Here is a 26,124-nt window from a genome sequence, read left to right as displayed (position 1 = left end):
AATTTCCCTTGGTTTTATATCAGTGGTGTGTTCCCCCACTTCTTCCACAAATATTTACAAAAGCATGTGGCCCTGTTAGGAAACACACACTCACACCTCTGAAAAGAAAAAGCCATAAAATCTGTATCATCAAAAATCACGAACTGATGAACTGTATAAGGAACTACAGGAAAATAGGAGGATGAACGTAAGAGTTAAATTTATAACTATTCGAGAAGTATGTAAGCTCATCATCTCTTTAGATTTTCATGATTCTTCTCTTGCTTAATATATTTGGAAAGAAATAAGTATTTATAAACAAACAAACAAAAAACACTAGCGGCCTGTTCCCGTTCTTAAAGTCCGGTCCTAAAAGCTCTGCGATTTGACCCAAACATGGTTACAGAGCCAGAAGGAGGCAGAATAAGTGATTTATCACGAGTAGTAGTGGCTTTGCTTTCAAATGCACCAAAACCAGAAATTCAAGATGTAGATTATAATGTAATTTTCAAGACTAGTTAAGAACCCCTCTCAGTGGAGCAACATAGTTATTCAATTAATTCGGGTGAATAAATATTATCCTACAATTGATATCTCATTAGTCTGACACAAGCTGGAGTGCGCTGTTCTTTATCACACAAGGTGCATTTCTTACTATAAAATGATACATTTTAAGAGATAGGGTGCATAATGGAAAAGTAATTGCTCCAGAAGAGATGTGTGTAACTTGTAATCTTGAAAATTAATTCTGCCTGGGCTCCATTCCAGAATTCCAGAACGATTGTTACCAGAGGAATGCCACCAAATGACAGGAACGAAGAGAATGTACATACTGCATACCCACTCCCAAGCACAGCCCAGAATTTTGTCAGGACCCCAAGAAAACTTTTTGGTCTTTCTCAATAGTAATTTCATTAAAATACATATTCCAAATGAAGGTGTGAGTGGAAAAATGAGCAGCGGAGGGAAAGAGGCCAAGAAAGGGTCTTCTAGAAACCATAACCGCTAGTAAACAACCGCTGATAAATGTGAATATTCCCATATAGTTAAGCGTAGTTTTGAGTGCAGAAAAGATTTTCAGGATATTTTATTAATATACTTTTGCAAAAGTTACAGATGCCAAAACCTAATTCTTCCCCTAGCTTCTGGGTTTAGCTTATTATTCTATTTAAAAATCTAGCAAATATTTACAGCCACTTGCTAAGGGGATTTGAATAATCCTGCTTGGTTCCCACATATCATCTTGGTAACCTAAACACCTTCAAGTATTGTAAACATCATTTATAAATTTAACATATTCTGGGGCACCTGGGTGGCTCAGTTGGTTAAGTGTCCGACTTTGGCTTAGGTCGTGATCTTGTGGTTTGTGGGTTTGAGCCCCATGTCAGGCTCCGGGCTGACAGCTCAGAGCCTGGAGCCTGCTTCAGATCCTGTGTCCCCCCACTCTCTCTGCTCCTTCCCCACTCATGCTCTGTCTCTCTCTCTAAAATAATCATTAAAAATTAAAAAAAAATAAAAGCAAGTTTAACATATTCTATTTCCTTTTCAGTTTGAAAGGTCTGATTGACAAGCCTTTCCAAATACTTAAGGAATTCAGACAAGTTAAATTAACTTTATAAATACGATAAATATTGAATCCTTTTAACATTCTAGTGAAATCAATTATTCAATTACACATTTAAAACTAAAATTATAAGATTTCACTCTAAGATACATTTTTCTCAAATATATAAAATATTAATTGTGCATAAATTCTTACCATAATGATATTAGTACTATGGTTCTGATGATTTTAAACATTTTATACTTATCCTAAATATCCCCATAGTTAAATGATGCTTTTCTCCCAGGAGACAACTTAAGTTTTGGGGGTTTTTTAACGTTTATTTATTTTTGAGAGAGAGAGAGAGAGTGAGCAGGGGAACAACAGAGAGAGAGACACACACACACACAGAATCCGAAGCAGGCTCCAGGCTCTGAGCTGTCAGCACAGAGCCCGATGTGGGGCTCGAACTCACAAACCGTGAGATCACATCATGAGCCAAAGTCGGACTCAACTGACTGAGCCACCCAGGTGCCCCTTAACTTACTTTTGATTAGTAATTTTGACTGAGAGTGAGATCTGCAACTTGAAAACCTCAGGGCAATTCTCACCAGCCACTATTTAGGTGGTTATTATTTGAGGAGTTTTTTCTCAGTATGGTTAAGATTACCCAATGGCTAGGGGTTTTTACCAAATGTAATTTTCATATAAAAATTCCTAAGTTCCACTTCTTACTGCACCCAAGTCCATGATCTAAGATACAAATGGAGTCTTTATAACCACCTAGTGGGCCCTCTGCAATCCCTGACCCCCATCCCCATCACCACTCATTCTCATTTCCTTTCCTATCTAACCTCCTACTACTCTCTCCACATAGTCCACACCAGTCCCCTTGCCACTTTTTGGTACTTGCCCAGTGTGCTTCATGCCTCAGGACTTTTGCATTGGCTCTTCCTTCTGCATGAAATAGTCACCTCTCAAGTGTATATGTGGCTTGCTTCGTGATTATCTTTAGGTCTTTGCTCAGATGCCACAACCTTCTCAAAGAGGCCTAGGCTGACCACCCTATTTAAAAGTGCAACCCTGACCTCTCTATACCCCATCCCACAATCCCTTTTTCTCAATCACCCGACACATCCGACATACTATAGAGTGTAATTATTTACTTGTTTGTTGCCTGTTTCTCCAAAGAGGGGCAGGATTTTCTTCTCTTCCTCCTCCCCCTTTTCTTTCTTCTCCTTCCCCTCCTGCCCCTCCTCCACTCCTCCTTCTCCTTCTTCTTCTTCTTCCCTCTCCCTCCTCTTCCCCCTTCTCCTTCTTCTTTCTATTGAGAAAGAGAGAGGGAGGGAGAGGGAGAGAGAGTGCAGGTGGGGAAGGGGCAAAGGGAGAGGGAGGGAGCGAATCCCAAGCAGGCCCCAGGCTCAGCACAGAGCTCAATGCTCTGTCGGTTGTGGGATCCTGACCTGGTCGTAAATCAAGAGTCAGATGCCTAACCAACTGAGTCACCCAGGTGCCCCAGGATTTCCTTTCTTAGTGCCGAATCCCCATGACCAAGAGCAGCACCTGACACATAGACGGTTCTCAGAAAATATTTACTGAGTGAATAAACACATGGAATGAAGAGGCAGACTTCTGCGTACTACAGAGAGCCCAAGTTGGTACTATTGTTTTTGGAGAGAAGAACTTTATCCTTTTTAAAGATGTGACGGTGTACAAGCACTTCAGCAATGGCTTCTGCAAGTCACGGGTACATTTGGAAATAGCCTCTCCTGTTCCTGCGGTGACCTCTGTCTGTTTTCTAAGGGCTATTGATAGCAATTGTTCACGTTTGCGAGGAAGGTTACATTTCTTTTAAAAAGTTCTTTAATCAGAATTTTCACTCTTTAAAAAAATCAGCCTCATCCTTTAATTAGTCCAAAGTGGTAACTGAAGCTCACACCCCAGTGCAACTCATTCCACTTCTTTACCTCAATCTCCCTGTTTCTCATGTATTCCATTAACCATACGGGGGGTTAAGAGAGGAATAAATTGTTTTCTCACGATGAAAGGCCTGAATAGAATAATTAGGCCAGACAATTCCCAGAGTGCAAAGGATAAATTTTTCTTCCTCGGCTATGCACCGCATATTTGCAAGCCACAGTACAGTTATCAAATATTCCGTAGATGTTCCTGCCTGAAACAGCCTCTGAGGGGACTGGAGAGGCTTGGTACAGATCAAAAAGGATGTCACCTAAATGTTTATTGTGCAGGAGGGAACTCTGGGGGGGAACACTGTTCCTCAACTTGTTTTATTACTATTAATATAAGAACAGAGAGTAATAGAAGAGCTGAGTCTGTGGCTCTCTGTGTTCTGAGTATCTGGTCATCAGCTTTATATATCTTTTTTTTTTTTTTTTAAAGCACTGGATTGGAGGGAGGGGTAGAACTACTTGCCATTCATCTTCCCGTATCAATATTCATTATGTAGGAGTAAGAGCATCTTGTCCTGACTTGAAATACACCAGAGAAGACCAATTAAACTCCCTTAATTAAGACAATTCCCAAATGTCCTCTAGAATAAAGCCAATTTGGCAGTTCTGCCACGGTGGTGTGGGCTCAGAGAGAAGCCTGACAAAAGTATCTACCCGGACTCAAAGCAATGCCCAAAGGCACAAATGACGAAAAAGTCAGCAACTCAGACTTTTCAAAGCTATGCTTCCCTTGAATTCTGTTTTACTTAAAAGGTTACCATATACAATTTGACTATTGGTGGATGCCCTATTAGATAACGGGAAGCCCTCCATTCCCAGAAGAGGAGCTACTCCAAAGAATGGGCTATAACCTTGTGGATTATTCTTTTTATAGTGGGTATTATCTGCTGTATTTAGAGAAAATGGGGTCTTTGGGTTTTTTTTGAGATTAAACTTAAGATTTTTTTTTTTTTTTTTAGAGCTCTTGAAGGTTGGTTGCTACTAGATAAGGAAGAGATTTCCATCTGGACAGGCTCACCCTTGTTCTAGAAAAACCATTTAAATGGGCCTTTCAGTTTCACTTATGTAAATATAATATAGAACCTTACTTTAGAAAAGAACACTTACTTTAGAAACCTTACTTTAGAAAAGAACACTACTTGAAGACAGATGCTGAAAGTGAATCAGGTTCTATGTCATTATTTTTCCATACACTTCAGGCTTTGATATATTGTGGCTTAGAGTTACAGCTGTCTCCTAGTTTTATTGAAGATGGAGTTTCCACTTCCCTTTACTATTTTTCTTTTTTTTAGAATAATTTATGAGGATTATGTGGTGAAGTAATTTTCTTATGTCATTTTAAGAATGGGAAGTAATATGCCATACATTTTAGATATTTGTGTTACCATTACAGCAACTCTATAAGGTGGGCATAACGGGAAAGCCAAATTTTATTAAGATAAACAGAACTGAAGAGGTTTCTGCCTTCTTGGGGAGACGCATAGTTCATCCCTGCTTAGATAAAAATGGTCTTGGAATTTTACGCATCTTTTGATGCAAAAAGGCTGGGGCTGCTACGTATTGTCTGAATGGCTGGGGCTACTTGCAGAAGGTGCTATATCTTTTTGCAAACTACACATTGTGAGGGAGTTCGCCTTTCTCTGGGAAGTCTGGAAGGAAAGGGATTAGTGGTCTGAGAACTGGGAAAAGGGGAAGGAGAAGGGAGAAGATGCAAAGAAAGAACAGAGAGGGAAGAAGAACAGAGAGAGGGAGGAAGGAAGAGAAAAAGAAAGGGGAGGAGGAAAGAGAGGAAGGGGCTGTAGTGTTTTTGAGGCAAATATCAATGGGTATTGACATGGAAAGATAGTTGCTTGGCAAGAAATTCCTTGGGGTAGCTGTGGCTAGTAAACTCTAGGGCACAGTTTATCCTAAGATTTGAATTTTGTGCTGGGTCGTCTTATAATGCTTCTCTGTTCCATGATCACTTCCTTCACTATATTTTTAGAGAAGCTGTCCCTCGTGCCTTCTAAGGCCAATCCCTTCATCTGCTCTGCCATCACAGGAACTTAATCATCTTTACTATCCCTCCCTTTAGTGTACCCAATGTCTCCCCTCTGGATCCTTCTGATTAGCTTTTCAAAATGAACTAGTCCTTCCAATCCTCTCAGTGTGTGTATCTTACACCATATATAAAAATTAACTCGAAACGATCAAACACCTAAACATAAGAGCTGAAACTGTAAAACTTTTAGAATAAAACATGTGGAGAAGACTTCATCATATTGGATTTGGAGATGATGTCTTGGGGAGAACCCCAAAAACACAGTCAACAGAAGCAAAAATTGACAAGTGCAGCTATTTCAAACTTAAAAACTGTTGCACATCAAAAGAAACACTCAACAGATGAAAAGGTAACCTACAAATGGGAAAAAAATATTTTCAAGTCATCTGATGGAAGATTAATAATTAGAATATGTAAATAACTTCTAAAACTCAACAACAAAAAAACAACCTGGTTAAAATATGGGCAAAGAACATGAGTAAACATTTCTCCAAAGTAGATAAACAAATGTTCAGTAAGAACATGAAAGATGCTAAACATACTGATCATCAAGGAAATGCAAATTAAAACCACAATGTGAGATCATTTCACATCCATTAGGATGACTGTTATAAAAAAAAAACAAGCAAAGAGAAAATAGTTGTTGGTGAGGATGTAGAGAAATTGGAACCTATGTGCACTGCTGATGGGAATGGTGTAGCCATTGTGGAAAATACCATGGTGTCTCCTCAAAAACTTAAATATACAATTACCATGCTATTACAATTTCTCTTCTGGATTTATATTCAAAAGAATTGATGGGGGTCCTGGGTGGGTCAGTTGGTTAAGTGTCCAACACGTGATTTTGGCTCAGGTCATAACTTCACAATTCATGAGACAGAGCCCCACATCAGGTGCTCCACTGACAGCATGGAGACTGATTGGGATTCTCTCTCTCCCTCGCTCTCTGCCCCTCCCCCACTTGCACGCGCATGTGCATGCTCTCTCTCAAAATAAATTAACTTAAAAAAAAAAAAGAATTGAAATCCAGGATCCAAACAAATATCTGTATATACACCCATGTTCATAGCACCATTATTCACAATAGTTAAAAGGCAGAAGCAACCTATGAGTCCATTGATGGATAAATAAACAAAATGTAGTATATGCATACAATGGAATATTATTCAGCATCAAAATGGAGGGAAATTCTGACACATGCTACAACATGGATAAACATTATGCCAAGTAAATAAGCCAGAAACAAAAGGACAACATTGTACAATTCCCCTTACAAAGATACCTAGAGTAGTCAGATTTATAGAGACAGGTAACAGGGGCAGGTAGAAAGGAGGAATGGGGAAATAGTGTTTATGGTATTTCAGTTTGGGAAAATAAAAAAAAAAATTCTTGGAAATGGATAATGCTAATGGTTGCACAACAATGTGAATGTACTTAATGATGCAGAACTTAAAAATGGTTAAAATGATAAAATTTATGTCTTTTTCACCACACACACACACACATACACACACAACTGTCCCTCAACCATCTCTATCTCGCTCCTATCCTTCATAGCTAAGCATCTGAAAAGCATTATCTTTTTTCATTTCACACCCTCCCCCACCCATTCACGCCACAGCTGACTTCAATATGACTTTTATTTTCTGCACACCATCACAACGGCCCTGGCTGTATAGGTGTCCAATGATCTCAAGACCTTATATCCAGTAGGCATTTGCAAGACCTCACCTTATTTGACCCTCATGAACATTTGATATAATTGATCAGTTCCTCCTTATTAAGTTCTGTCTCCTCTTGTCTCCTGTGCAACTACCTGGTCCCAGGTTTCCTCCAGCCTCTCTTGGCTTCTCTGTCTCCTTTGCAGACCCATCCTGTCAGCAGCCTCATCATGTGCCACATTTCTACTTTCTGTCATGCAACATACAGGTCTCTTTTCAGCACCCACCCTTCCTGCCACAGTGCTCCAGCTCATGCTATAACCTTAAATACTTTTTAGCTTAATTATCACTGTTGCAGGGAAGCCATCTCTTAAGTCTCCAAGTAGGTTATTCTTCCTTATTATTCCTTTTGTACTACGGACTTCTCCTTCATAACATCTCTGGATCCTCTTTCTCTATCTGCCTTAGCTGTAGTTTTACATATATTTTTATGACTTTGGATTAATAATATGTCTTACCGTATGGACTACATTTCATGAAGATAGGGTCATATTTATCGCTTCGTTTAGTTTTCTGATTGTGGGGAGGTTACACTCTATTCTCAGTGTATTGTCTGGTACAGAATTTCTTAATATGTTCTTTTTGCATAAATACCAGCCCCCCCCCCCCCAGACTTTACTAAACATCCATCTCAATAGTTTTCTTTTTTTGTTAGCATTGAGGGGCAGAGTGGGGAAAAAGGAGGAAAGTGCTGCAAGCTTGAAGACAGCGTCTAGACAGCTTGGAAGAAAAGATTCAGGCATGGAAAGACTCAGTCAAGCACAAGTCTCCCTTCAGGCACTCCCAGAGATGTGGGGAAAAGGGTGCAAGCCATTTCACTTGGCCACTGAGAGCAAGAATGACCCCTGAATGCTGGACATTTGGGGACATCCAGATGGCAAACCCTATGTTTGCAAAGGTGTTACTCTTGTGATCTCATTGAGAAGGAATAAGGGTTTTCAGACTCTAGATGAAGTCAAACTACATTTGTGGGTCCAAAACCTGGCAACCCAGCAGAAACTGTCACAAGACACACAGATTCTTATCCCGCTGGTCTGGGATGGAGGTCAAGAGACTGCATTCCAAAGTTACTCTGTCTCAGTGCACCCTTGTGGGATCCTGGTACACAGCCAGATTTGGGAATTGGTAGCCTAAGCAACTCTTATGGTATTTTTCACCCCTGAATTTCTATGATTTTCTAAGCACATAATTATGTTTTTCCCCAACAGAGGCTATATAATCTTCAAATCAAATCAGAATACATGGGTTAATTATTCATTCTTTCATGCAACAGACATTTGATGCAAACTTTTTTTTATCCACAAGCCACCATTAAGTATATGTGTGTACATTAAGAGTGAGATGGGGTTGGGGTGGATAGAAGTACCTCTGTCCTTAATAAAATTACAGTACAAAACAGAGACATAAGACATTCAAGGAATAATTAGGGATATGTAACGCATCATGTAAACGACAATTTCAGTTATCTGTCCATCAACATTGCCAAGCATCCAGAAAGTTTCCAAAACCACAAATAAAGTGTATTGACCATACATGTCTTCCCCTTCCCACCTCCTTGTGAGATGTGACCTCTTCTCTCTTTCTTCTATAGCTCCTACATCTCTATATTTGTTACTTTTTTTTTCTAGAACTTTGTACAAAGTGTTTTTTTCAATCTGGATATATATCAAGTACATGTGCTCTGTATTAACCTGTACAAGGTTAATAGTTTTCCAATGACTCAATTCCCACACAGAAGGAGAATGGTTATTAGCTTTGCAAAATGGTTTCTGTTTTGTGCCAAAACCAAGAGGAGCCAACAGGGGACCAAAAAGGCAAGAGAAAATTAAAGCAGAGGAAAGGGAGTTGCAGAGATGAAGGGCGCACTCCGTGTCAGGAGTGGCAGACATCAGCTGGGCTGGTATACAGCGGCAGGTGGAGGCGGTAACAGAGAGATAGTGGCTACCTCTTAGGAAAATAAGAAGCAAAGTTACAGCCAGGGCGGTAGCTCAGTGCCTTTGAAGACCAAGGCAGAGGCCACCTCTAGCAAGTAGAGGGGGCGGAAGACGATGAGGAAAAGAGGAGAAGAAGGTGGAAGCAGATGAAGGGCTCAGCAGAAACCCTGAAAGGTTGGAGGGTGGGGCCCACTTGTCACACAGGAATCAGATGATAACCACGTTCTATCTTCTATCCCGCAGGGCTTTATGTCTTCCTAGAACTATACTATCCTCACAGTGTCCTATCACTTCATACCCCTAACAAGTGCCTTGAGTCAGCACTTACAGATCATCTGATGTTAAAAATGTTCTTATTAACAGGCAGGGAAGGTGATAGTCATAGCCAAGACTCATCAACTGGTTTACCGTGAGCTCAATTCTTTATACGAAGTATGTTATTGTAACTGCTCACCAAGAAAATAATGTAGATACTGCTATCATTCTTATTTTACATTTGGAAAACCAGACAGTAACATGCTGGTAAATGTTTAATAATTCCAGAAAATCCCTAACTTATAATGCTTGCCAATTTCTATGGTGTAAATACTCCCATGTTGGCCAATTTCGACCTACCAGCATGATATCACTGAATGCAGAGTTGGGGACAGTTAGTTGCACAGTATGTAACCTGCTCTTGTATAGTATGCATAAAGTATACACATGAATGGAGTATAATATTTATAGTATAATACAAGTACAATACATAAAAATAGGCAATTATATTATTAAGAGCATAGATAATACTAAAATATAGTCAAACAATTAGGAGATGATGAGTGTAGCGTATTTGTTAACTTTATTTTAAACATTATTTAACTATAAATATACTTTAATGTTTAGTAACGGTTATGTTTAACAACCAGCTTACCAAGTGCTTGAAACTCTAATGGTCAGCTCTCATGAGCCTGTATAAGCTGGCTCCAGCATACCTCTGCCAGTCCACTGTGATCTGGAGTGCATTCACATTGTTTTTAAGTTTATTTTATTTATTTTGAGAGAGAGAGACAGACAGACAGACAGAGAGAACATGCATGTGCAAGGGAGAGGCAGAGAGAGAGGGAGAGAGAGAATCCCAAGCAGGCTCTGAGCTTTCAGCATGGAGTCTGACGTGGGGCTCAGTCCCACAAACTGTGAGATCATGACCTGAGCCAAAATCAAGAGTCAGACACTTCACAGACTAAGCTACCTTGGCACCCTCACAATTTCTAACCATTCCTAGAAACGAGTAGGTTAAAAAAATCTTGTCCCTTTAAATCAAGGACTGAATTTTATATTTTAAACTCTATCCCAGAATCCCCAGGAGATCCAAGTAGTGGGTAATCAGAGTCCTATTTTGGACCAATCTAAGAAACCAAGATAAGCAGATGAGGCATGAGGGTCACCAGGAAGTAGATATTGGTATAAGAATCCATTTGTAGCCACAGAAATAAAACTCTTCTCATGTATACCCCAAATTAATATAAATACAAATCTTATATATCCATCCTGGAGATGGAGAGTTTTGAATGTGCAAGGCAGGACAGGCAAATGACTGCCCTTGACCAATGACAGGGACCTTGAGGCTGACTTTCCACCATCCAAACTCCCTCTGTTACCCACATTTTGTTATGGGGGGCAGTGCTGCCCATGAGCTTTGGAGATGCTGACTCCAACTCTGACTCCAAGGTTAGGGTATATTATTAGGACCTAAGGAAAAAAAAAATCAGAGTATTCATCCCACCTAGACCTAGAGACATGTTTAGACCTGCAAGGCAGGAAGGAGAGTTTGCTGTATCTTGGGAGTAAACAACAATTTATTCTTTGGAAAGTGGAAGCATATAGACCTGAGAGTTGTCAGCAGTCAATGGCATGGTAGCACAGCAGCTTTAGCATGAAACTGATACCACTGAATGTCGGAAAGGAGGAAGGAAACCAGATTCTTGGTGATGCAGTTAAATTCCTGGATCAAACTGATCCTGACACCTACATACTTCTGGACTTCTAGTTATGTGAACCAATAAATCTTTCTTCACGGCTAAGCCAGTCTGACTGGTATTCTCTGATACTGGTACTGAATGCATTATAAATGATAAAATCTTCAAGTAGGTGAAGATGATAAATGATCAAGTAGGTGTTCATTGAGAGTACAACTCGGCAAAACATGCTGGAGAAATCTGAGAGGGAAAAGGCCACAGAGGGCTGAAGTGGCCCATGAAGCTGACAAGAGTGGCTTTCTTCCGAAGTGCCTTTGAAGGAAATATAGATGTGGCAGATGAGAAAGAGAGGAGACCTGTCATCTGCAAGGAAGACATGACAAGCTGGGTAGGAATGGGCTAGGACCTGCTGAGCGTGGCCCTGCCCTTCCCCCATCTGACAGTTACAGAAAGGAATTCATTCATTTCCTCATGAGCACAGGCTCTGCCCATTGCATCAGCTTACTTACTGCACTGGGCTGGAACCCACTCCTCAATCAGATATGGTAGCTAGCGGAAGTCAGTGCCAAGTTGTAAAAATAGAAAAACAGGTAATGGGAAGTTCTCTCTGATTTGCACCTGGAGAAATACAGGGAAGACAGAAGTGAGTAAGCCAGATTGCCAGGTAACGCAAACATCAGGCACAGATTGTTTTACGCAGCCATGACCGACCTTGAAAAATGTGCTTTGTCAAATGTGATTTGGGGGGGAGGGATCTGGTATTCTATCATTAGTTAAGAGACATGTCTAGAAACCGAGTCAATGTACACAATAAACCAATCAAAATCAGAGCCATGTGATATGCTCACACTGGAGATGCTGTCCTTTGACAATTCGACAAGCTGGCATTTGCCCCACACTCGGGGGCATCACATGGACTCTTGTGTGAACGTGGAAACAGCTAATGGAGCAAAAAGAAAGGTAAAAAATACATAGCAAAAATCTGGAACTTAAATGTAAGCTCCTTAGAAGTATGCCTTCCTCCGGGTGTCAAGAAGAAATAAGGGAAGAGTGTCCAAAACTGTCTTTAATAACCAAAACCTGTGCCACTCTTAGCTCTGGTCCTAACATGCAAGCAATTCTGCAGGGTTTTCTGAAATAATGGCTTATAATTACAGGTAGACCAGCAGCAATTTTATTTTATTTTAAGATTACTTTTAACATACTATAGCTTTCCATTTATTAAGTGCTTTTAAAAATTGTATTTGTTGGGGCACTGGGTGGCTCAGTCAGTTAAGCGTCCGACTTCAGCTCAGGTCATGATCTCACAGTTTGTGGGTTCGAGCCCCGCGTCGGCCTCTGTGCTGGCAGCTGGGAGCCTGGAGCCCGCTTCGGATTCTGTGTCTCCCTCTCTCTCTGGCCCTCCCCCATTCATGCTTTGTCTCCCTCTTAAAAATAAATAAACATTTAAAAAATTTTAAAAAATTATTCACATAAAAATTTTTTGAATGTAGTTGACACACAATGTTACATCAGTTTCAGGTGCCCAACATAGTGCTTCATAGTCTCTATACGTTATGCTGTGCTCACCCCCAAGTGAAGCTACCATCTGTCACCATACAATGCCATTGTGATATCATTGACTATATTCCCTACCAGCAGTAATTTTAGATGTCACAGCCTCTACGGACACTTTTCAGAAGTTTTCCTTTTGATACATTCATATTTTTTTCATTACATTTAATGCTCAGATGTCTTTTCCCCCCTCTTCCAGCAGTCTGGAAATTCTGGAAATCCTCAAGCAAGCTTACATTAGAATCTGATCTTCCTTTGCCTGTCCAAGCACACAGGAAGGTGTGGTGGTCAAGGCCACGCAGAGCTGATGAACCAAGACTAGAACCAGAGTTCCCTGAATCATGGGGGCTATTTCAGTACCCAAGAGCACCTGAGTCTCTCTGCACATCCAGGAAAAACTACGAACATTTTCTAATCTACAAAATAACTTTCATATAAAAGTGGGGGAAACATTATTGCTAATCTGTTTACTTTTATAACCTCTCTCTTTCTAATAAAAATTGAGGCAAACTGCTCATCAAATGGTGTTTTCAAAGAGGTAGGGCAGAAATGGGTATGAATCCAAGTTCATTCACTCACCAGCTCTGTGACTTCTGGTGAGTTACTTAGTGCTTCTGTCACTTGTTGTCACCTTTACTATAAAAAGGGGCTATCAATATTTGCACTTGGGCATGTTACATGGATTACAAATAATCTATCAAAAACACACAGAACAGTGGCTGGTACAGAGTAAATATTCAACACATTACTTATTACTATTTCAAAGATAAACAGTTGAAACATTTGGGAACCTATGTTTCTAAATGACAAAATGAATCTAAAAGATTTTTCCTCCATAGAAAATGCCCGTAATTGTATATACTGGCTGCGAATCAAGTTATGAATCAAGGACAATATATTTAAATTAATCCTAATCTGATTAAAAATAAATTCTAATAACTTGCTGCAAAAAAGGAAACAATCAAGATCTCATCAAGACAAATTCAGTAACCACAAAGCATACAGAACTAGACAAAAGAAGATAGTACCATTCTTTCCATGAGTGTATGACTCATTTTCAACTCAAAGATGGTATACAGGAAACAAATGCTCATTTACCCACTACTGCTCAGAGCTGGGGACAACACTTCACTCATTTTTTGCATATTCAGGCAAAATGTTATGTCCTTCCTTACTGGATTCGGTCCCATTTTTGCAGGTGTAACTTTTATAAACAACACTGGGAAAAAAGTGTCATTTGGAAGTGTATTCAAAGCCCACTAAGAGGACACATCCTCTTGGGTTTCTCTTTAACCTTCAGGCTGCAGGATGGCCTCCCAGCCATGCTAAAGAAGCAAGGGCAGAGGGCCAAAAACATCAGAGAAAGAATAGGATACTTGAAAATTATCTGAAAAGGACAGGTGTGCTTTTTAAGAAGCCTTTCCCTTAGCGGCTTTAGCTTTTGCAAGCAGCCCGGATATAGCTGATAAACTGAGGCTCTCCAAGCTTGCAGGCTCATATGTAGAATTTTCATGCTGTATACGGGAAAATAATGCACACAGTGTATCGGACAGTTGTCACTGTGTTCTCAAGCCTCCCTGTTCTCTCATGTCACTTACAAATGGGCAAACAAACATACATTGTGGCAAATGCAAGGAAATCACTAGCCTGTGTTTGAAACTTAAGCCTCCCCATTCTTTGGAATGTAGCATTATTCAGGCAATAAGAGTCCATGGTACAGCATCACCCTTTCTCTCCAGACTCCTTTAAGACTCTGACACACTACAATAGCTAATACGTTTCAGAGTTGAGTAATTCGGATCACAGATAGACAATCATTGTGGAGGAACTGTCATGATAATAGTTCTCTCATTTTAAAAAGAAGATTTCATTGCGAAATAAAAATATTCAAAACGGCCACCCATATTTTGGCAAAAAAAAAAAAAATCCTCTTCTTGCAAAGTAGAGGGCTAATAAATATCTACGGAATGAATGAATAAAAGGCTGAAGGAATGTTTTCTGTGGATTCTTATGCCTTTCTTAGAGAGACACTACCTCAATCACAGCTCATTCTTTTGGTAAGAATATTTAAACACAAGATTAGGATAAGCCACAAACGTCATAGTTAAGAGCAGATTCAGGAACTCTGTTCTTTGCCTGTCCCTTCATGCAGCTCTTCTCTACTTTCCGAAAAGACTAAAATAAAAAAAATCCTCCCTTCCTGCTGTTTCCACCCCTGAAATACTTAGAGGCTGATGTCCTCTTTAGTCATCTCTGAGCTAAGCTGCAATCTTTTCATCCTTTCTCAGAAGTCATTTTCTCCATCTGCTTCATCATTGCATTTACTTCTGACTCCACCCAATGTGTCCACATCTCTCTGACATAACGCTCTGAAAATGGAAGATTGGCTTCAAGAAATCAGAAGGGGGCTTGGCAACACGAAGCCATGACTGTAGAGCATGTTGGGCTGTGGGCTTTTGCTCTCTCTCGCCTCCTGGGGGAGCTGCAATTTTGACGGAGCTCTGGGGCGGCGCTACAGCAGAGGAGACAGTGCACGGCTTCAGGCCCGGTGCTTCCCCTGTACTACCTACAAGACCTGATGCAAATTATTTAGCCTCTCTAAATTAGTTTCTTTGTCATAAGCAGCTTGGGGAAATACTGGCTATATCGGAGGACTCGAGTGAGAAATAAGTTAGTTAATATATGTAAATGGGCTGTATAAAGCGTGTAGAGGTCTATGCATATACCTCTACATACCTGTATACACTATACCTCGCATGCCTTATGCACAGCACTCCCATCAGCCCCCAAATCTAGGAGTTGAACCAATTTCTGTCTCTCTTACCACGTTTCATTCAGTTTACCAGGAATTTTTGTCTACGCTTCTTTTATTTTTTCTGAACTCATCCATTTCCCTCCACGGATCTGAGTCACAGTTGGGTCAGCTACCGCCTGACCAGAACCACCATCAATTTCTTACCCGGACCATTAGAATAGCCTGCCTCCTGATGTATCTCCCTGCTTTCAGTCTTGCCCCTTATAATCCATTCTCTACATGGCAGTGATGCCGTCTTTGTAAAAGATTAATTAGATCAGTCTACTTCTTTGCATAAAACCCAGCAAGGTTTCCCATTACACTTAGAAAAAGAAGCTCCAAACTCTTGCATGGACTATGGGGTGTCATGGGATCTATCCCTGCCTGGATCTCCAAAGTTAGCCCTCTCCACTCTTCCATTCCTCACTCTGTTTTTCATTGCAGAGGTCTTTTTATGTTTCTGGAGCTCACTATGCTTATCCCGGTCCCAGGACCTTTGCCCTTGCCTTCCTTGAGGCTTGAATATTCTTTTCTCAAATCCTCAGATCTTCATATGGCTGATTCTTTCTCATCATTCAGGCCTAAGGCCAGATATCACCAAGAGATCTCCTCTGATCACCAAGTCTCATGTTGTGTCCCCCCCAGACCCCAACACTGTCACTCTCTAGCATGTTACTTGGTCTTACTTTCTTTCTACCACTTACCACTATCTGAAATTAGAGTATTTATTTATTTACTTCCAGAACAGTTGCCTCCTTTAACAGAATAATAACCCCCATAACAGAAGGAATCTCGTCTACCCTGCTTATGTCTGTACTGTCACCTTCTAAAACAGGGCCTGGCAGGATGTAGGCACTCAATAAATATTTGACAAATGAAAAAACTGGTGTTTTGAAGCCTGTCCTGGAACAACTGAGCTGTGTCATAGTGTCCATAAACATAAAATCACCAAACAAGATTTAAAGTTTTAAGGTGTTCCCGCAAAAGTTTAACATCCAGGTCCTAAATTTTGCACTTCCAGAAAATTCTGGAACATTATAAAGTGGTTCAAAACACAGAGCATATTTTAATCTTAGTTTCATACTTCCTATGTGACCTTGGATAAGTCAGTTAACATATTAAAACTGATTTCCTCATCTAAAAAAGTAAGAATAATAACACATTCATTAGACGGTTTTGTGAGAAATAAATGAGCTAAACATTTAGCCCAGTTCCTGGAACATTGTGCATACTTAATAAATGGTGGCTATTATTGTTATGGTTATTGTTATTACAGTAATTAATCCCGGCACCATACTTTACAAAGAACATTGACAAATTGGAGCTTATCCAAAGGAGAACAAACAGTCTTGTGAAGGGTCTGGAAACCGCAACTTGTGAGGAACAATTGAAATTGCTGAGGATGTTTACCTTGGAAAACACAAATTTTAAGAGGAACATGATACCTTTCTTTCAAAACACTGAAAAGAACTGTCTCATGGAAGAGGGATTAGATTTAGTCAATGCTGTTCTAGAAAATACAATGAGAGCCAAGAAGGGAAAGTTAAATCTTGAACTCTTTATAATCTAATAACCAAACTGTCTGAACCAAAATAGGATCGAATGCTACTTATAAAACTAAAAAAGAGGCATGGTTATATACATTTTGGTTAAGGAAATTATATATGAAGCCATTTACAATGAGCACAACGAAGACTTTGTATCAATATAAAAAATATGTTTGGCATATAAATTGCAAAAAGGAGACTGAAACATGCATATATGCTGTGATCCCAATTCTGTTTTTATGAGGGAGGAGAATACAAGCACAAGCACACACAAATGAAATGTGTGCTGCTTCATGCAGTAGCGTGTCCTGTCGCTCCAAATGTTGGAGCAGAGGCCAGACAACCTCTTAGAAGAAAGGGCATTCAAGAAGAGATGTGTCAGAGAAAGGGCTGGGCAAGGAGCGCCCTGGAAAGGATCTGAAAGTTCCATGGGTCTGTGACCCTATGAAATTTATTGTTGAATTGTGGTAATACAAAATAGGGCTTTTTTTTTCTTTAAGGAATAAAGAGGCTCCTTCAAATATCTTCATTTTCTCCCAGTTAAAATAGGCAAAAAATATTCAGTCCTAAGAGACCCAAAGTACTGGGCTCTGTGGACTAATAAGGACATTGCAGCAACAGATAGTAGACGCGAGTGGCCACTATTTCTCTTCTGCCCTAGAAAAAGCCTGTCAACCTCTCTGAATCTCATATGCTGGATCCTTCCCTGAAAAGGAAGAAGTTGCATGCTTTCTAGGTCTGAAAGTATGTGATTCATCTTGATTATTTTGTTTGATACAGACTTGGCCAAGAATTAAAAGCCACGTGAACTTTGTAAATAAGGAATGTCCAAGAACACCAACAAAGGAATAACTTTAGCTGAATTTTGGTCCAAAAGTCAAGGAGCATCCTTATTTCCCTGCCAGGTTCAAAAAGTAATAACTAATTCCTTTTCTAATTCAGTGTGTGAGAAGTTGACCTCTAAGAGACAGGCATCCATGAATAGGGTATTCTAGTAACGTCTCTTTGTTCTGTACATAAAATGACATTATGTAGTCACCCACATTAGCTTGTTAGCGTTTGGTGATAAAGGCATTCTTTTTCACTGTTGTTAACAAGTACTAGACAGAGCTTTCAGACTGTCTACATCCTAGAAGGACCAGTAGAAAGAGGATTGCCATTTTCAAGCACTGAGGATGATGTCTGATCTTCCGTTGAGGTCAACCTACCTCCCTTTTATACCTCAGATTATCTACGGTGGTGGCAAAAATGTACTTTTACTTTCACACTCAGTGAACTAAGAGAATGCACTTCTTGAAATAGAGATATTACAAAGTAGTGAGTCCAAAGAATTTCTGAAGATGACATAAAAGTTACAGTTATAAAGAACAGAGAACAGTTTCATTCTCTTCAAGCCTTTGGTTATAATTCATATAGATTATCTTGTGGGAATGGAACAAAGTCAATCTTGCTGTTCCATGCTGTCTCAGTGAGAGTTCTGACTTTTATATTTCAGATAAAGAAAGCATTGCCAAGTGCCAATGGTCAGGAAGCCCGTGCCTCCATGCCCAGAATTGCCCTGGAGTTCTCAACACAATGACTTTAGGCTCAAATGATTATCATCCGAATATAAGATAGTTTCTTTTTTCTTCCAGAATTTAGATTTTTGAATTGTTAATTTTACAAAAAATTGAACTGAAATTCACATTATATAAAATCAACCATTATAAAGTGAACAATTCCACAATTTAGTACATTCCCCATTTCCCCCTTCCTCCAGTCCCCGGCAACTACCAATCTGTTTTCTGTATCTATGGATTTACCTATTCTGGATATTTCACAGAAATGGAATCATACAATATATGACCTTTTGGTTTGGGGAAGAGAGACTTTTACTCATCCTCAAGTATATACTTTAGGAAGGAACCACATTTGTATAAGGAAATATACAAACATTATCATAACAATTTACCTAAACAAACATTTTATTAAGACCTGGCATTTATAAAACATCTGAAGTGCTTTTAGGAGCATAGTGACACAAAATGCCTATTAGCTGTCTTTGTACTCAAAACACCCACAGATTGGGAAGAGGGTGACAGAGAAAGGACACTGGGAGCCAAACAAGAGAGGCCACTTTTTTTTTTAGCAAAGAGGAGAAACATGACAAAGAAAGGAAGCTTGGAGCTTTGAAGTCCTTCCTGTCCACATTGAGGAACGGTGTATTAGTTAGAATTCTTGGTTGCAAAGTTTCAGAAATTCAATGGGATTATATTAACCCAAAACGGGAAAAATTTATTATGGTGAAGCAGGCATGGCTTGTGACACATGGTAGTAGAACAGGGCCGACACTCAAAAGAGAAGCTCAGGAATCTCCCTCTCTCGTGTTGGTTCCTACATGCGCTTTAAGTGCCAATTTATTCTTTGCTCTATGCTCCTGTGGGCAAAAGATGGCCATCCCACAGTTCCCAAGATTCTATCTTCTCTGTTTAAGAGAAATCGTACTCATGGAAGCGAAGATCACGGGCTCCAGAGTCAGACTGAGGTAAGTGTAAATCCTAACTCTGCTATTTAGGCTGTGTGACATTGGACGAGTCATTTAAGCTCTCTGATGTCAGTTTCATCAGTAGTAATAGTTACCTCATAAAGTTAATGAGAAATTTAACTGAGGGAACATATTTAAAGATCACTATCATATAAATCTTCATATAAATAAATATTATTTATTACTACTTTTGTTATTATTAAATTATTATTTTTATTACTATTATTAAAGAAGCCAGCCCTGAGTGGGTTTTGGTCACAAATCCAGATTTCTAGGAAAGAGACTCTGGCTGATCTAACTTGGGTCTGGTGCTCATCTCTACTCCATCAGTTACAGCCAGAAGGTACAGTCACAACTGAGAGAGATGGCTACCAGCAAGGAGAATATGAGCTACAGAACCCAAGAAAAAAGATGCCAGGAATTAGAGAGAAGGGGTATGGAGAGAAAAGCTGCCCAGCAGGCAGCTGCCCGTGGAACCCAGCCCACAGAAGGAGAAACGTGTTGCAGGCTTCTGACCCTAGCTTCTGGGACTCTCTTGGGTTGGTCTTTGGAATGTGGGCTACTGCTTATTTAATTCAGCTGGTGTTGATAAGCCAACCTCCTGGGCTTTGAAATTCATGTTTACTTCTGCTTCTTCTTTGGGATTTTTTTTTTTTTTAGCACTTTAGCTTGCTTGGGTTATTCTTTTATTCTCGCTGACCTTTAGTTTTAAATTTTATCTTAATTGCTCTTAGCTCCTGGTTTGCTTGCTGCCTTCCAATTTCTTTCATGTTTTTCATTTTCAGGGGTGGGGCGGAGAAGGGGTAAATTATTTCACCTAGTTTCCAGTATTATTTAATCTTTATTTAACTATTCTATCTTATTTTTTATTCTAAGTTTCACTGTTACTTTTAAACTTTTTATTGTCTATAATTTTTGTTCCCAGAAATACTTCCAGTAATACGTATTCTTTACTTCCTGTAAAAACATGTAGGCTGATGGGTATTCATTTCCATTTACCATTTCAGTCATCCTATAGGGGTTCTCAACCCCTGAGGCTGATCTTTATAAAAGTCTTACAGCAACCCATGTAATTCCCCCTTACAGGTCTCCTCTGCTGAGGGATTTACCTCAGGCTCTTTCTCACCATACTTTATTTCCATAAATAAAGGGAGAACTTGTCTCCCATCAGCAGACTGAGAGGCAGGGAGCCGTCCTTCCCTGGAGAACTGAAAGCCTGCAGCTGTGCCAAAGAATTGGTGAAATAGGATGTACTTTTTCCAGTTGAACGAGACCTTCTCCCACAAGGGAGCTGTAGGATTTAGTCCCAGGACTCCTCTATTCTCTGTCCACATTTAGTCCCTGGTTGATCTCTTAGATGCCATCCACATGCTGATGACTCCTAAGTCTGTATCTTCAGAACCCAACCTCTCTCCTGAACTCCATAAAGATAACTTTCCACATGACACTCTCTTCAGCAAATGCTGTTAGGAAAACTGGACAGCAACATGCAGAAGAATGAAACTGGACCGCTTTCTTACATCATACACAAAAATAAACTCAAAATAGAGGAAAGACCTAAATATAAGACAGGAAACCATCAAAATTCTAGAGGAGAAAACAGGCAACCACCTTTTTGAATTCAGCAACAGCAACTTCTTACTAGACATGTCTCCTGAGGCAAGAGAAACAGAAGCAAAAGTGAACTATTGGGATCTCATCAAGATAAAAATCTTCTGCACAGAAAAGGAGACAAAAAGGCAACTGATAGAAGGGGAGAAGATATTTACATATGACATATCTGATAAAGGGTTAGTATCCAAAATCTATAAAGAACTTACCACACTCAACACCCAAAAAACAAATAATCGAGTGAAGGGAAAAATACACGAACAGACACTTCCAAAGACATCCAGGTGACTAACAGATACTTGAAAAGATGGTCAATAACATCAGGGAAATACAAATCAAAACCACAATGAAATACCACCTCACACCTGTCAGAATGGCTAACATTAACAACTTAGGCAACAACAAACGTTGGTGAGGCTGCAGAGAAAGGGAAATACTTTTGCACTGCTGGTGGGAATGCAAACTGGCGCAGCCACTCTGGAAAACAGTGTGGGGGTTCCTCAAAAAATTAAGAATAGAATTACCCTATGACCCAGCAATTGCACTACTAGGTATTTATCCAAAGGACACAGGAGTGCTGATTCGAAGGGGCATATGCACCCCAATGTTTCTATCAGCACTATTGATAACAGCCAAATTATGGAAAGAACACAACTGTCCATCAACTGATGAATGGATAAAGAAGATGTGGTATACACACACACACACACACACACACACACACACACACACACACAATGGAATATTACTTAGCAATCAAAAAGAATGGAATCTTGCCACTTGCAACAAATGGATGGAACTAGAGTGTATTATGCTAAGCAAAATGAGTCAGACAAATATAATGTGATTTCACTCATATGTGGAATTTAAGAAACACAACAGATGGCCATAGGGGAAAGGAAGGAAAAATAAGATAAAAACAGAGATGGAGGCAAATGATTAGAGACTCTTAAATACAGAGAACAAACTGAGGGTTGCTGGAGGGGTATTGGGTGGGAGAATGGCTAAATGGGCGATGGGCATTAAGGAGGGCACTTGTTGGGAGGAGTACTGGGTGTTATATGTATGTAAGTGATGAATCACTAAATTCTACTCCAGAAACCATTATTACACTATATGTTAACTAACTTGGATTTAAATTAAATAATAATAATAATAAAGGGCACATTCAATGAAAAAAAAAAGCTAACTTCCCATCTGAAATCTCAATTTACTGTCCAAAAGATATCTCAATCACAGCATGTCCAAAACCAAACTACTGATCTTCCCCCTGGCGGAACCAGCTCCTCTCAAAGTCTTCCCCATTCTCCTAGTCATCTAGGCCCCAAATCTAGCAGGTGTCTTTTACTACTCCTTTTTTTTTTAATAGCCCATATCCAATTAATCAGAGAATCCTGTTGGTTCTACTTTAAACTTCCACCACTTCTCATAGCGGGGGTGGTATTGCAGTAGTCTATTTACTGGTCTCTCTCTTTCCATCCCTGCCTCCTAAATTCTACTCCTTACATAACAGCTAGAGTGATCCTTTAGAAATAGTTGTCAGGCCATATTATTCCTCTGAGAACTCCAGTATGTCCCTCTCGTACTGAGACTAAAAGCTTTCATTCTGACTATGAGCTACAGGGTTACACATGATCTGCCCCACCATCTAACTCTTTACCTCTCAGCTACCTACCTAACCTTGTCTCTTACCATGTCCCCCTGGTTCATTCTATTCTATCTCTGCTGACTTCCTTGCTGTTCCTCCAATACCAATCATGCTCCCACTACAGGTTTTTGTGTTTGTTCTTCCATCCTCCTGAACTCCTTTCCACCAGATATTCATATGGTTTAATCCCTCAGTTCCTTTGGGAACTTTATCATCCTGCATGAGAGAGTATTTACCTCACTATTCTATCCCCCTTCTCTACTTTATTATTTTCTTCATTGTGCTTGTTGCCATCTGTCACAATTGGTTACTGTCTACCTTTATTTAACTGTAAGCTGCACAAAAAGAAAGGATATTCTTTTCAATTTGCTCACTGCTATATCTCTAATATCTAGAATAATTCCTGGTACTAGAAAATGCTCAAGGATTGTTTGAAAACTTATTGAATGATTAAATAAATGAGTTGACAAATCCTAGTATTATAATTCAAGCAATATTTTCAAATATGTGGGGGAGGGGCAGTTAATATTGGAAAGGGGAGAAAACAAAAGTAAAAAAGTAAAAAGAAAGACATCAACTGTTGATTGAACTCCACCTGTATGTCAGGCAGTGTTAGATGTCACTTTTGTGTTATTTATTTTAATAATAAATTTTGTAAGATAAATGACACTGTTTTTCAACTCTAGTAGCTTCTCTGAAACTTCTCTCCCATTATATATTATCTTTTCACTCAAGCTGTAGTCCTATTTACCTGCAAGAGACATAGCCTTTAGAAAATAAGTCTGCTAATCTTGATATTGTATGTTTTTCCCTTTGTCTATAGGAAAACAATGTGGCAGGTAAAGGTGGACTGACCATATTTATCAAGGTGAATTCAAAATAAAATGTGAACCATGGAAAAGCATACAAAATATTATGGGTTCATAATGAAAGAAGGAATTAACCTCAATATGTGTACTTAAGATAGATTATAATAAGAAGGTAGCATTTGATCTGGACCTCAAAGAATTGACAAGCTTTGTAAACTCAGAAGTCTGATATAAGGCAAGATATAGTATAAGGAAGGAAAAGAACTGTAAAGTGCATAGTGTGCACAAAACCTTTCAGTAAATGTGGTAGGCAGCTTCCAAGATGGCCCTCAGTGATCCTCACCTCCTGTGATTTATGCCATTGTATTATCCTTTCCACTTGAATGTGATAGGACCAATGACTTACTTCTAGCCTACAGAATGTGGCAAAGGTGAGTGGGAAGTCACTTCCATGATTAGGTTACAGAAGACTATGACTTCTGTCTTGGTAGCAGATTCTCTCTATTGCCTTCTCAGCTTGTATGCTTTGATGAAACAAACTTTCATATCGGAGAAGTCCATGTGGCAAGAAACCGTGCCACACGGAGAAGCCCATGGGGCAGGTCTCTAGCCAAGAGACAGCAACAAACCAAGGCTCTCAGTCCAGCAGCATTCCCCAGTCAAGCCTTCAGATGAGGTCTCAGTCCTCACTGACACTTTAATTCCAGTCTTGTGGGAGACCCTCACTTACAGGACCCAATGAAGCCATACCATGATTTCTGATTCACAGAAACTATGAAATAATAAATGTTGCTTTAAGCTGCTAAGTTTTGTGGTACTTTGCTAAATAGCAACAAATAACTAATTCAGCAAGGGACAAATGAAAATTTGAATTTTCCCCCAAATATTTTTTGTAACAAATCTTCTAATTTGTAATACAAGAATTTATTTAATACATATTTATGATGAGTCTTCTTTATGAAATTTCTGTTGTTATAGTTACTCTAAAGCCTGGAAAGATCAACACCCTCAAAGACTACCCTCAAGAATCCTAGTGCATATAGGTATGATGTGCTCACAAATAACTGTACAAAAGGCAGACAGTGCTAATCCACCATGAGTAGCAGGAGATGATCCATCCAGAACTCCTGGTTAGGGGTATTTGAGCTGGATCATAAATAAGTTGGGCCTACAGAGATAGGCAATAGACTGTATATAAACAAATACATGGAAGTGAGGATTATGGGGAATGTACAACAGACAATAAACAGCTCCTCTTGTTTACAGAATAGGACACATTCAGGATACAGGGGACATGCAGGTAAACAGATATGGAGAAGTAGTAGGCTTGGACCATAATGCAAAGTTCTTTAAACACTGGGTGAAGGGGTAAGACTTGGTACATTTTTGGAACATTTATTCAAACTCCATTGCCAAAAACACTGCAGTTCCAAGTTCCTTTATGAAACTTTCCTCATTCCATAGTCAATACTTTAAAATATTGGGCCCAGGGTAAAAACTTCCTGTATTTCTATAATATCCCAATTCATTCAAGATCACTTATCCATTGAGTCTTTCTGAAATGAATGGCTCACTGCATTTTATAATGCAATTTGAAGTCCTATCCCTGAAACTGAGAGATTAATACCATCACTAAAGTGTTGTATGCATTTTTACTAAGTATGAATTATTTTGGTCAATATCTTTTTTGTTTCCAGTATAAAAAACTCTTCCAACTATTTTCCCCCCAAATGTCACTTACTTTAAGCATTCCCATATATTCATCAGGATTTGGAGGTAGGCCACATAGCTACAAAATACGTATTTATGTCTAATTTGTACACCGCTTTTGCATGTAATTTAATCAAAGGTGGCTGAAATGACACTTGATTATAGACAATTTTCACTCGCATATTTACTAGCATTCAATCACTTCGAAAATCCATTCCAAACATCTTGAAATTAATCTTCACTAGAGGCTCTCTCTCCATCATCTCTGCTAGTTACAAAATTCTTTGTAGAGGTTCTCAATGTGCTTCAAAAGCTTTCTTCTCGTAACAGAAAGACAAATAAGGAAACTGATCCCATTCACAATTGCACCAAGAAGCATAAAATACCTAGGAATAAATCTAACCAAAGATGTAAAGGATCTGTATGCTGAAAACTATAGAAAGCTTATGAAGGTAATTGAAGAAGATTTAAAGAAATGGAAAGACATTCCCTGCTCATGGATTGGAAGAATAAATATTGTCAAAATGTCAATACTACCCAAAGCTATCTACACATTCAATGCAATCCCAATCAAAATTGCACCAGCATTCTTCTCGAAACTAGAACAAGCAATCCTAAAATTCATATGGAACCACAAAATGCCCCGAATAGCCAAAGTAATTTTGAAGAAGAAGACCAAAGCAGGAGGCATCACAATCCCAGACTTTAGCCTCTACTACAAAGCTGTCATCATCAAGACAGCATGGTATTGGCACAAACACAGACACATAGACCAATGGAATAG

General features: G+C 39.4%; 1 long non-coding RNA gene across 1 annotated transcript; it reads right to left on the bottom strand.

Annotated features, from left to right (window-relative positions):
- Nucleotides 1-2,184: 2,184 nt before the first annotated feature.
- Nucleotides 2,185-21,140, bottom strand: LOC121041072 (uncharacterized). The gene is made up of 3 exons (XR_005795555.1): nucleotides 21,009-21,140; nucleotides 5,680-5,689; nucleotides 2,185-2,199 (listed from the first exon to the last, which is right to left on the bottom strand). It is a non-coding gene; the product is annotated as an uncharacterized LOC121041072 (long non-coding RNA).
- Nucleotides 21,141-26,124: the final 4,984 nt, after the last annotated feature.

Source organism: Herpailurus yagouaroundi, unplaced genomic scaffold (assembly GCF_014898765.1).
Source record: "Herpailurus yagouaroundi ecotype Mexico unplaced genomic scaffold, PumYag 182, whole genome shotgun sequence".
Classification (NCBI taxonomy): Eukaryota; Metazoa; Chordata; class Mammalia; order Carnivora; family Felidae; genus Herpailurus; species Herpailurus yagouaroundi.
The sequence above is the reverse complement of the archived record's forward strand: the minus strand, read 5'-3'. Positions and strand labels throughout refer to the sequence as shown.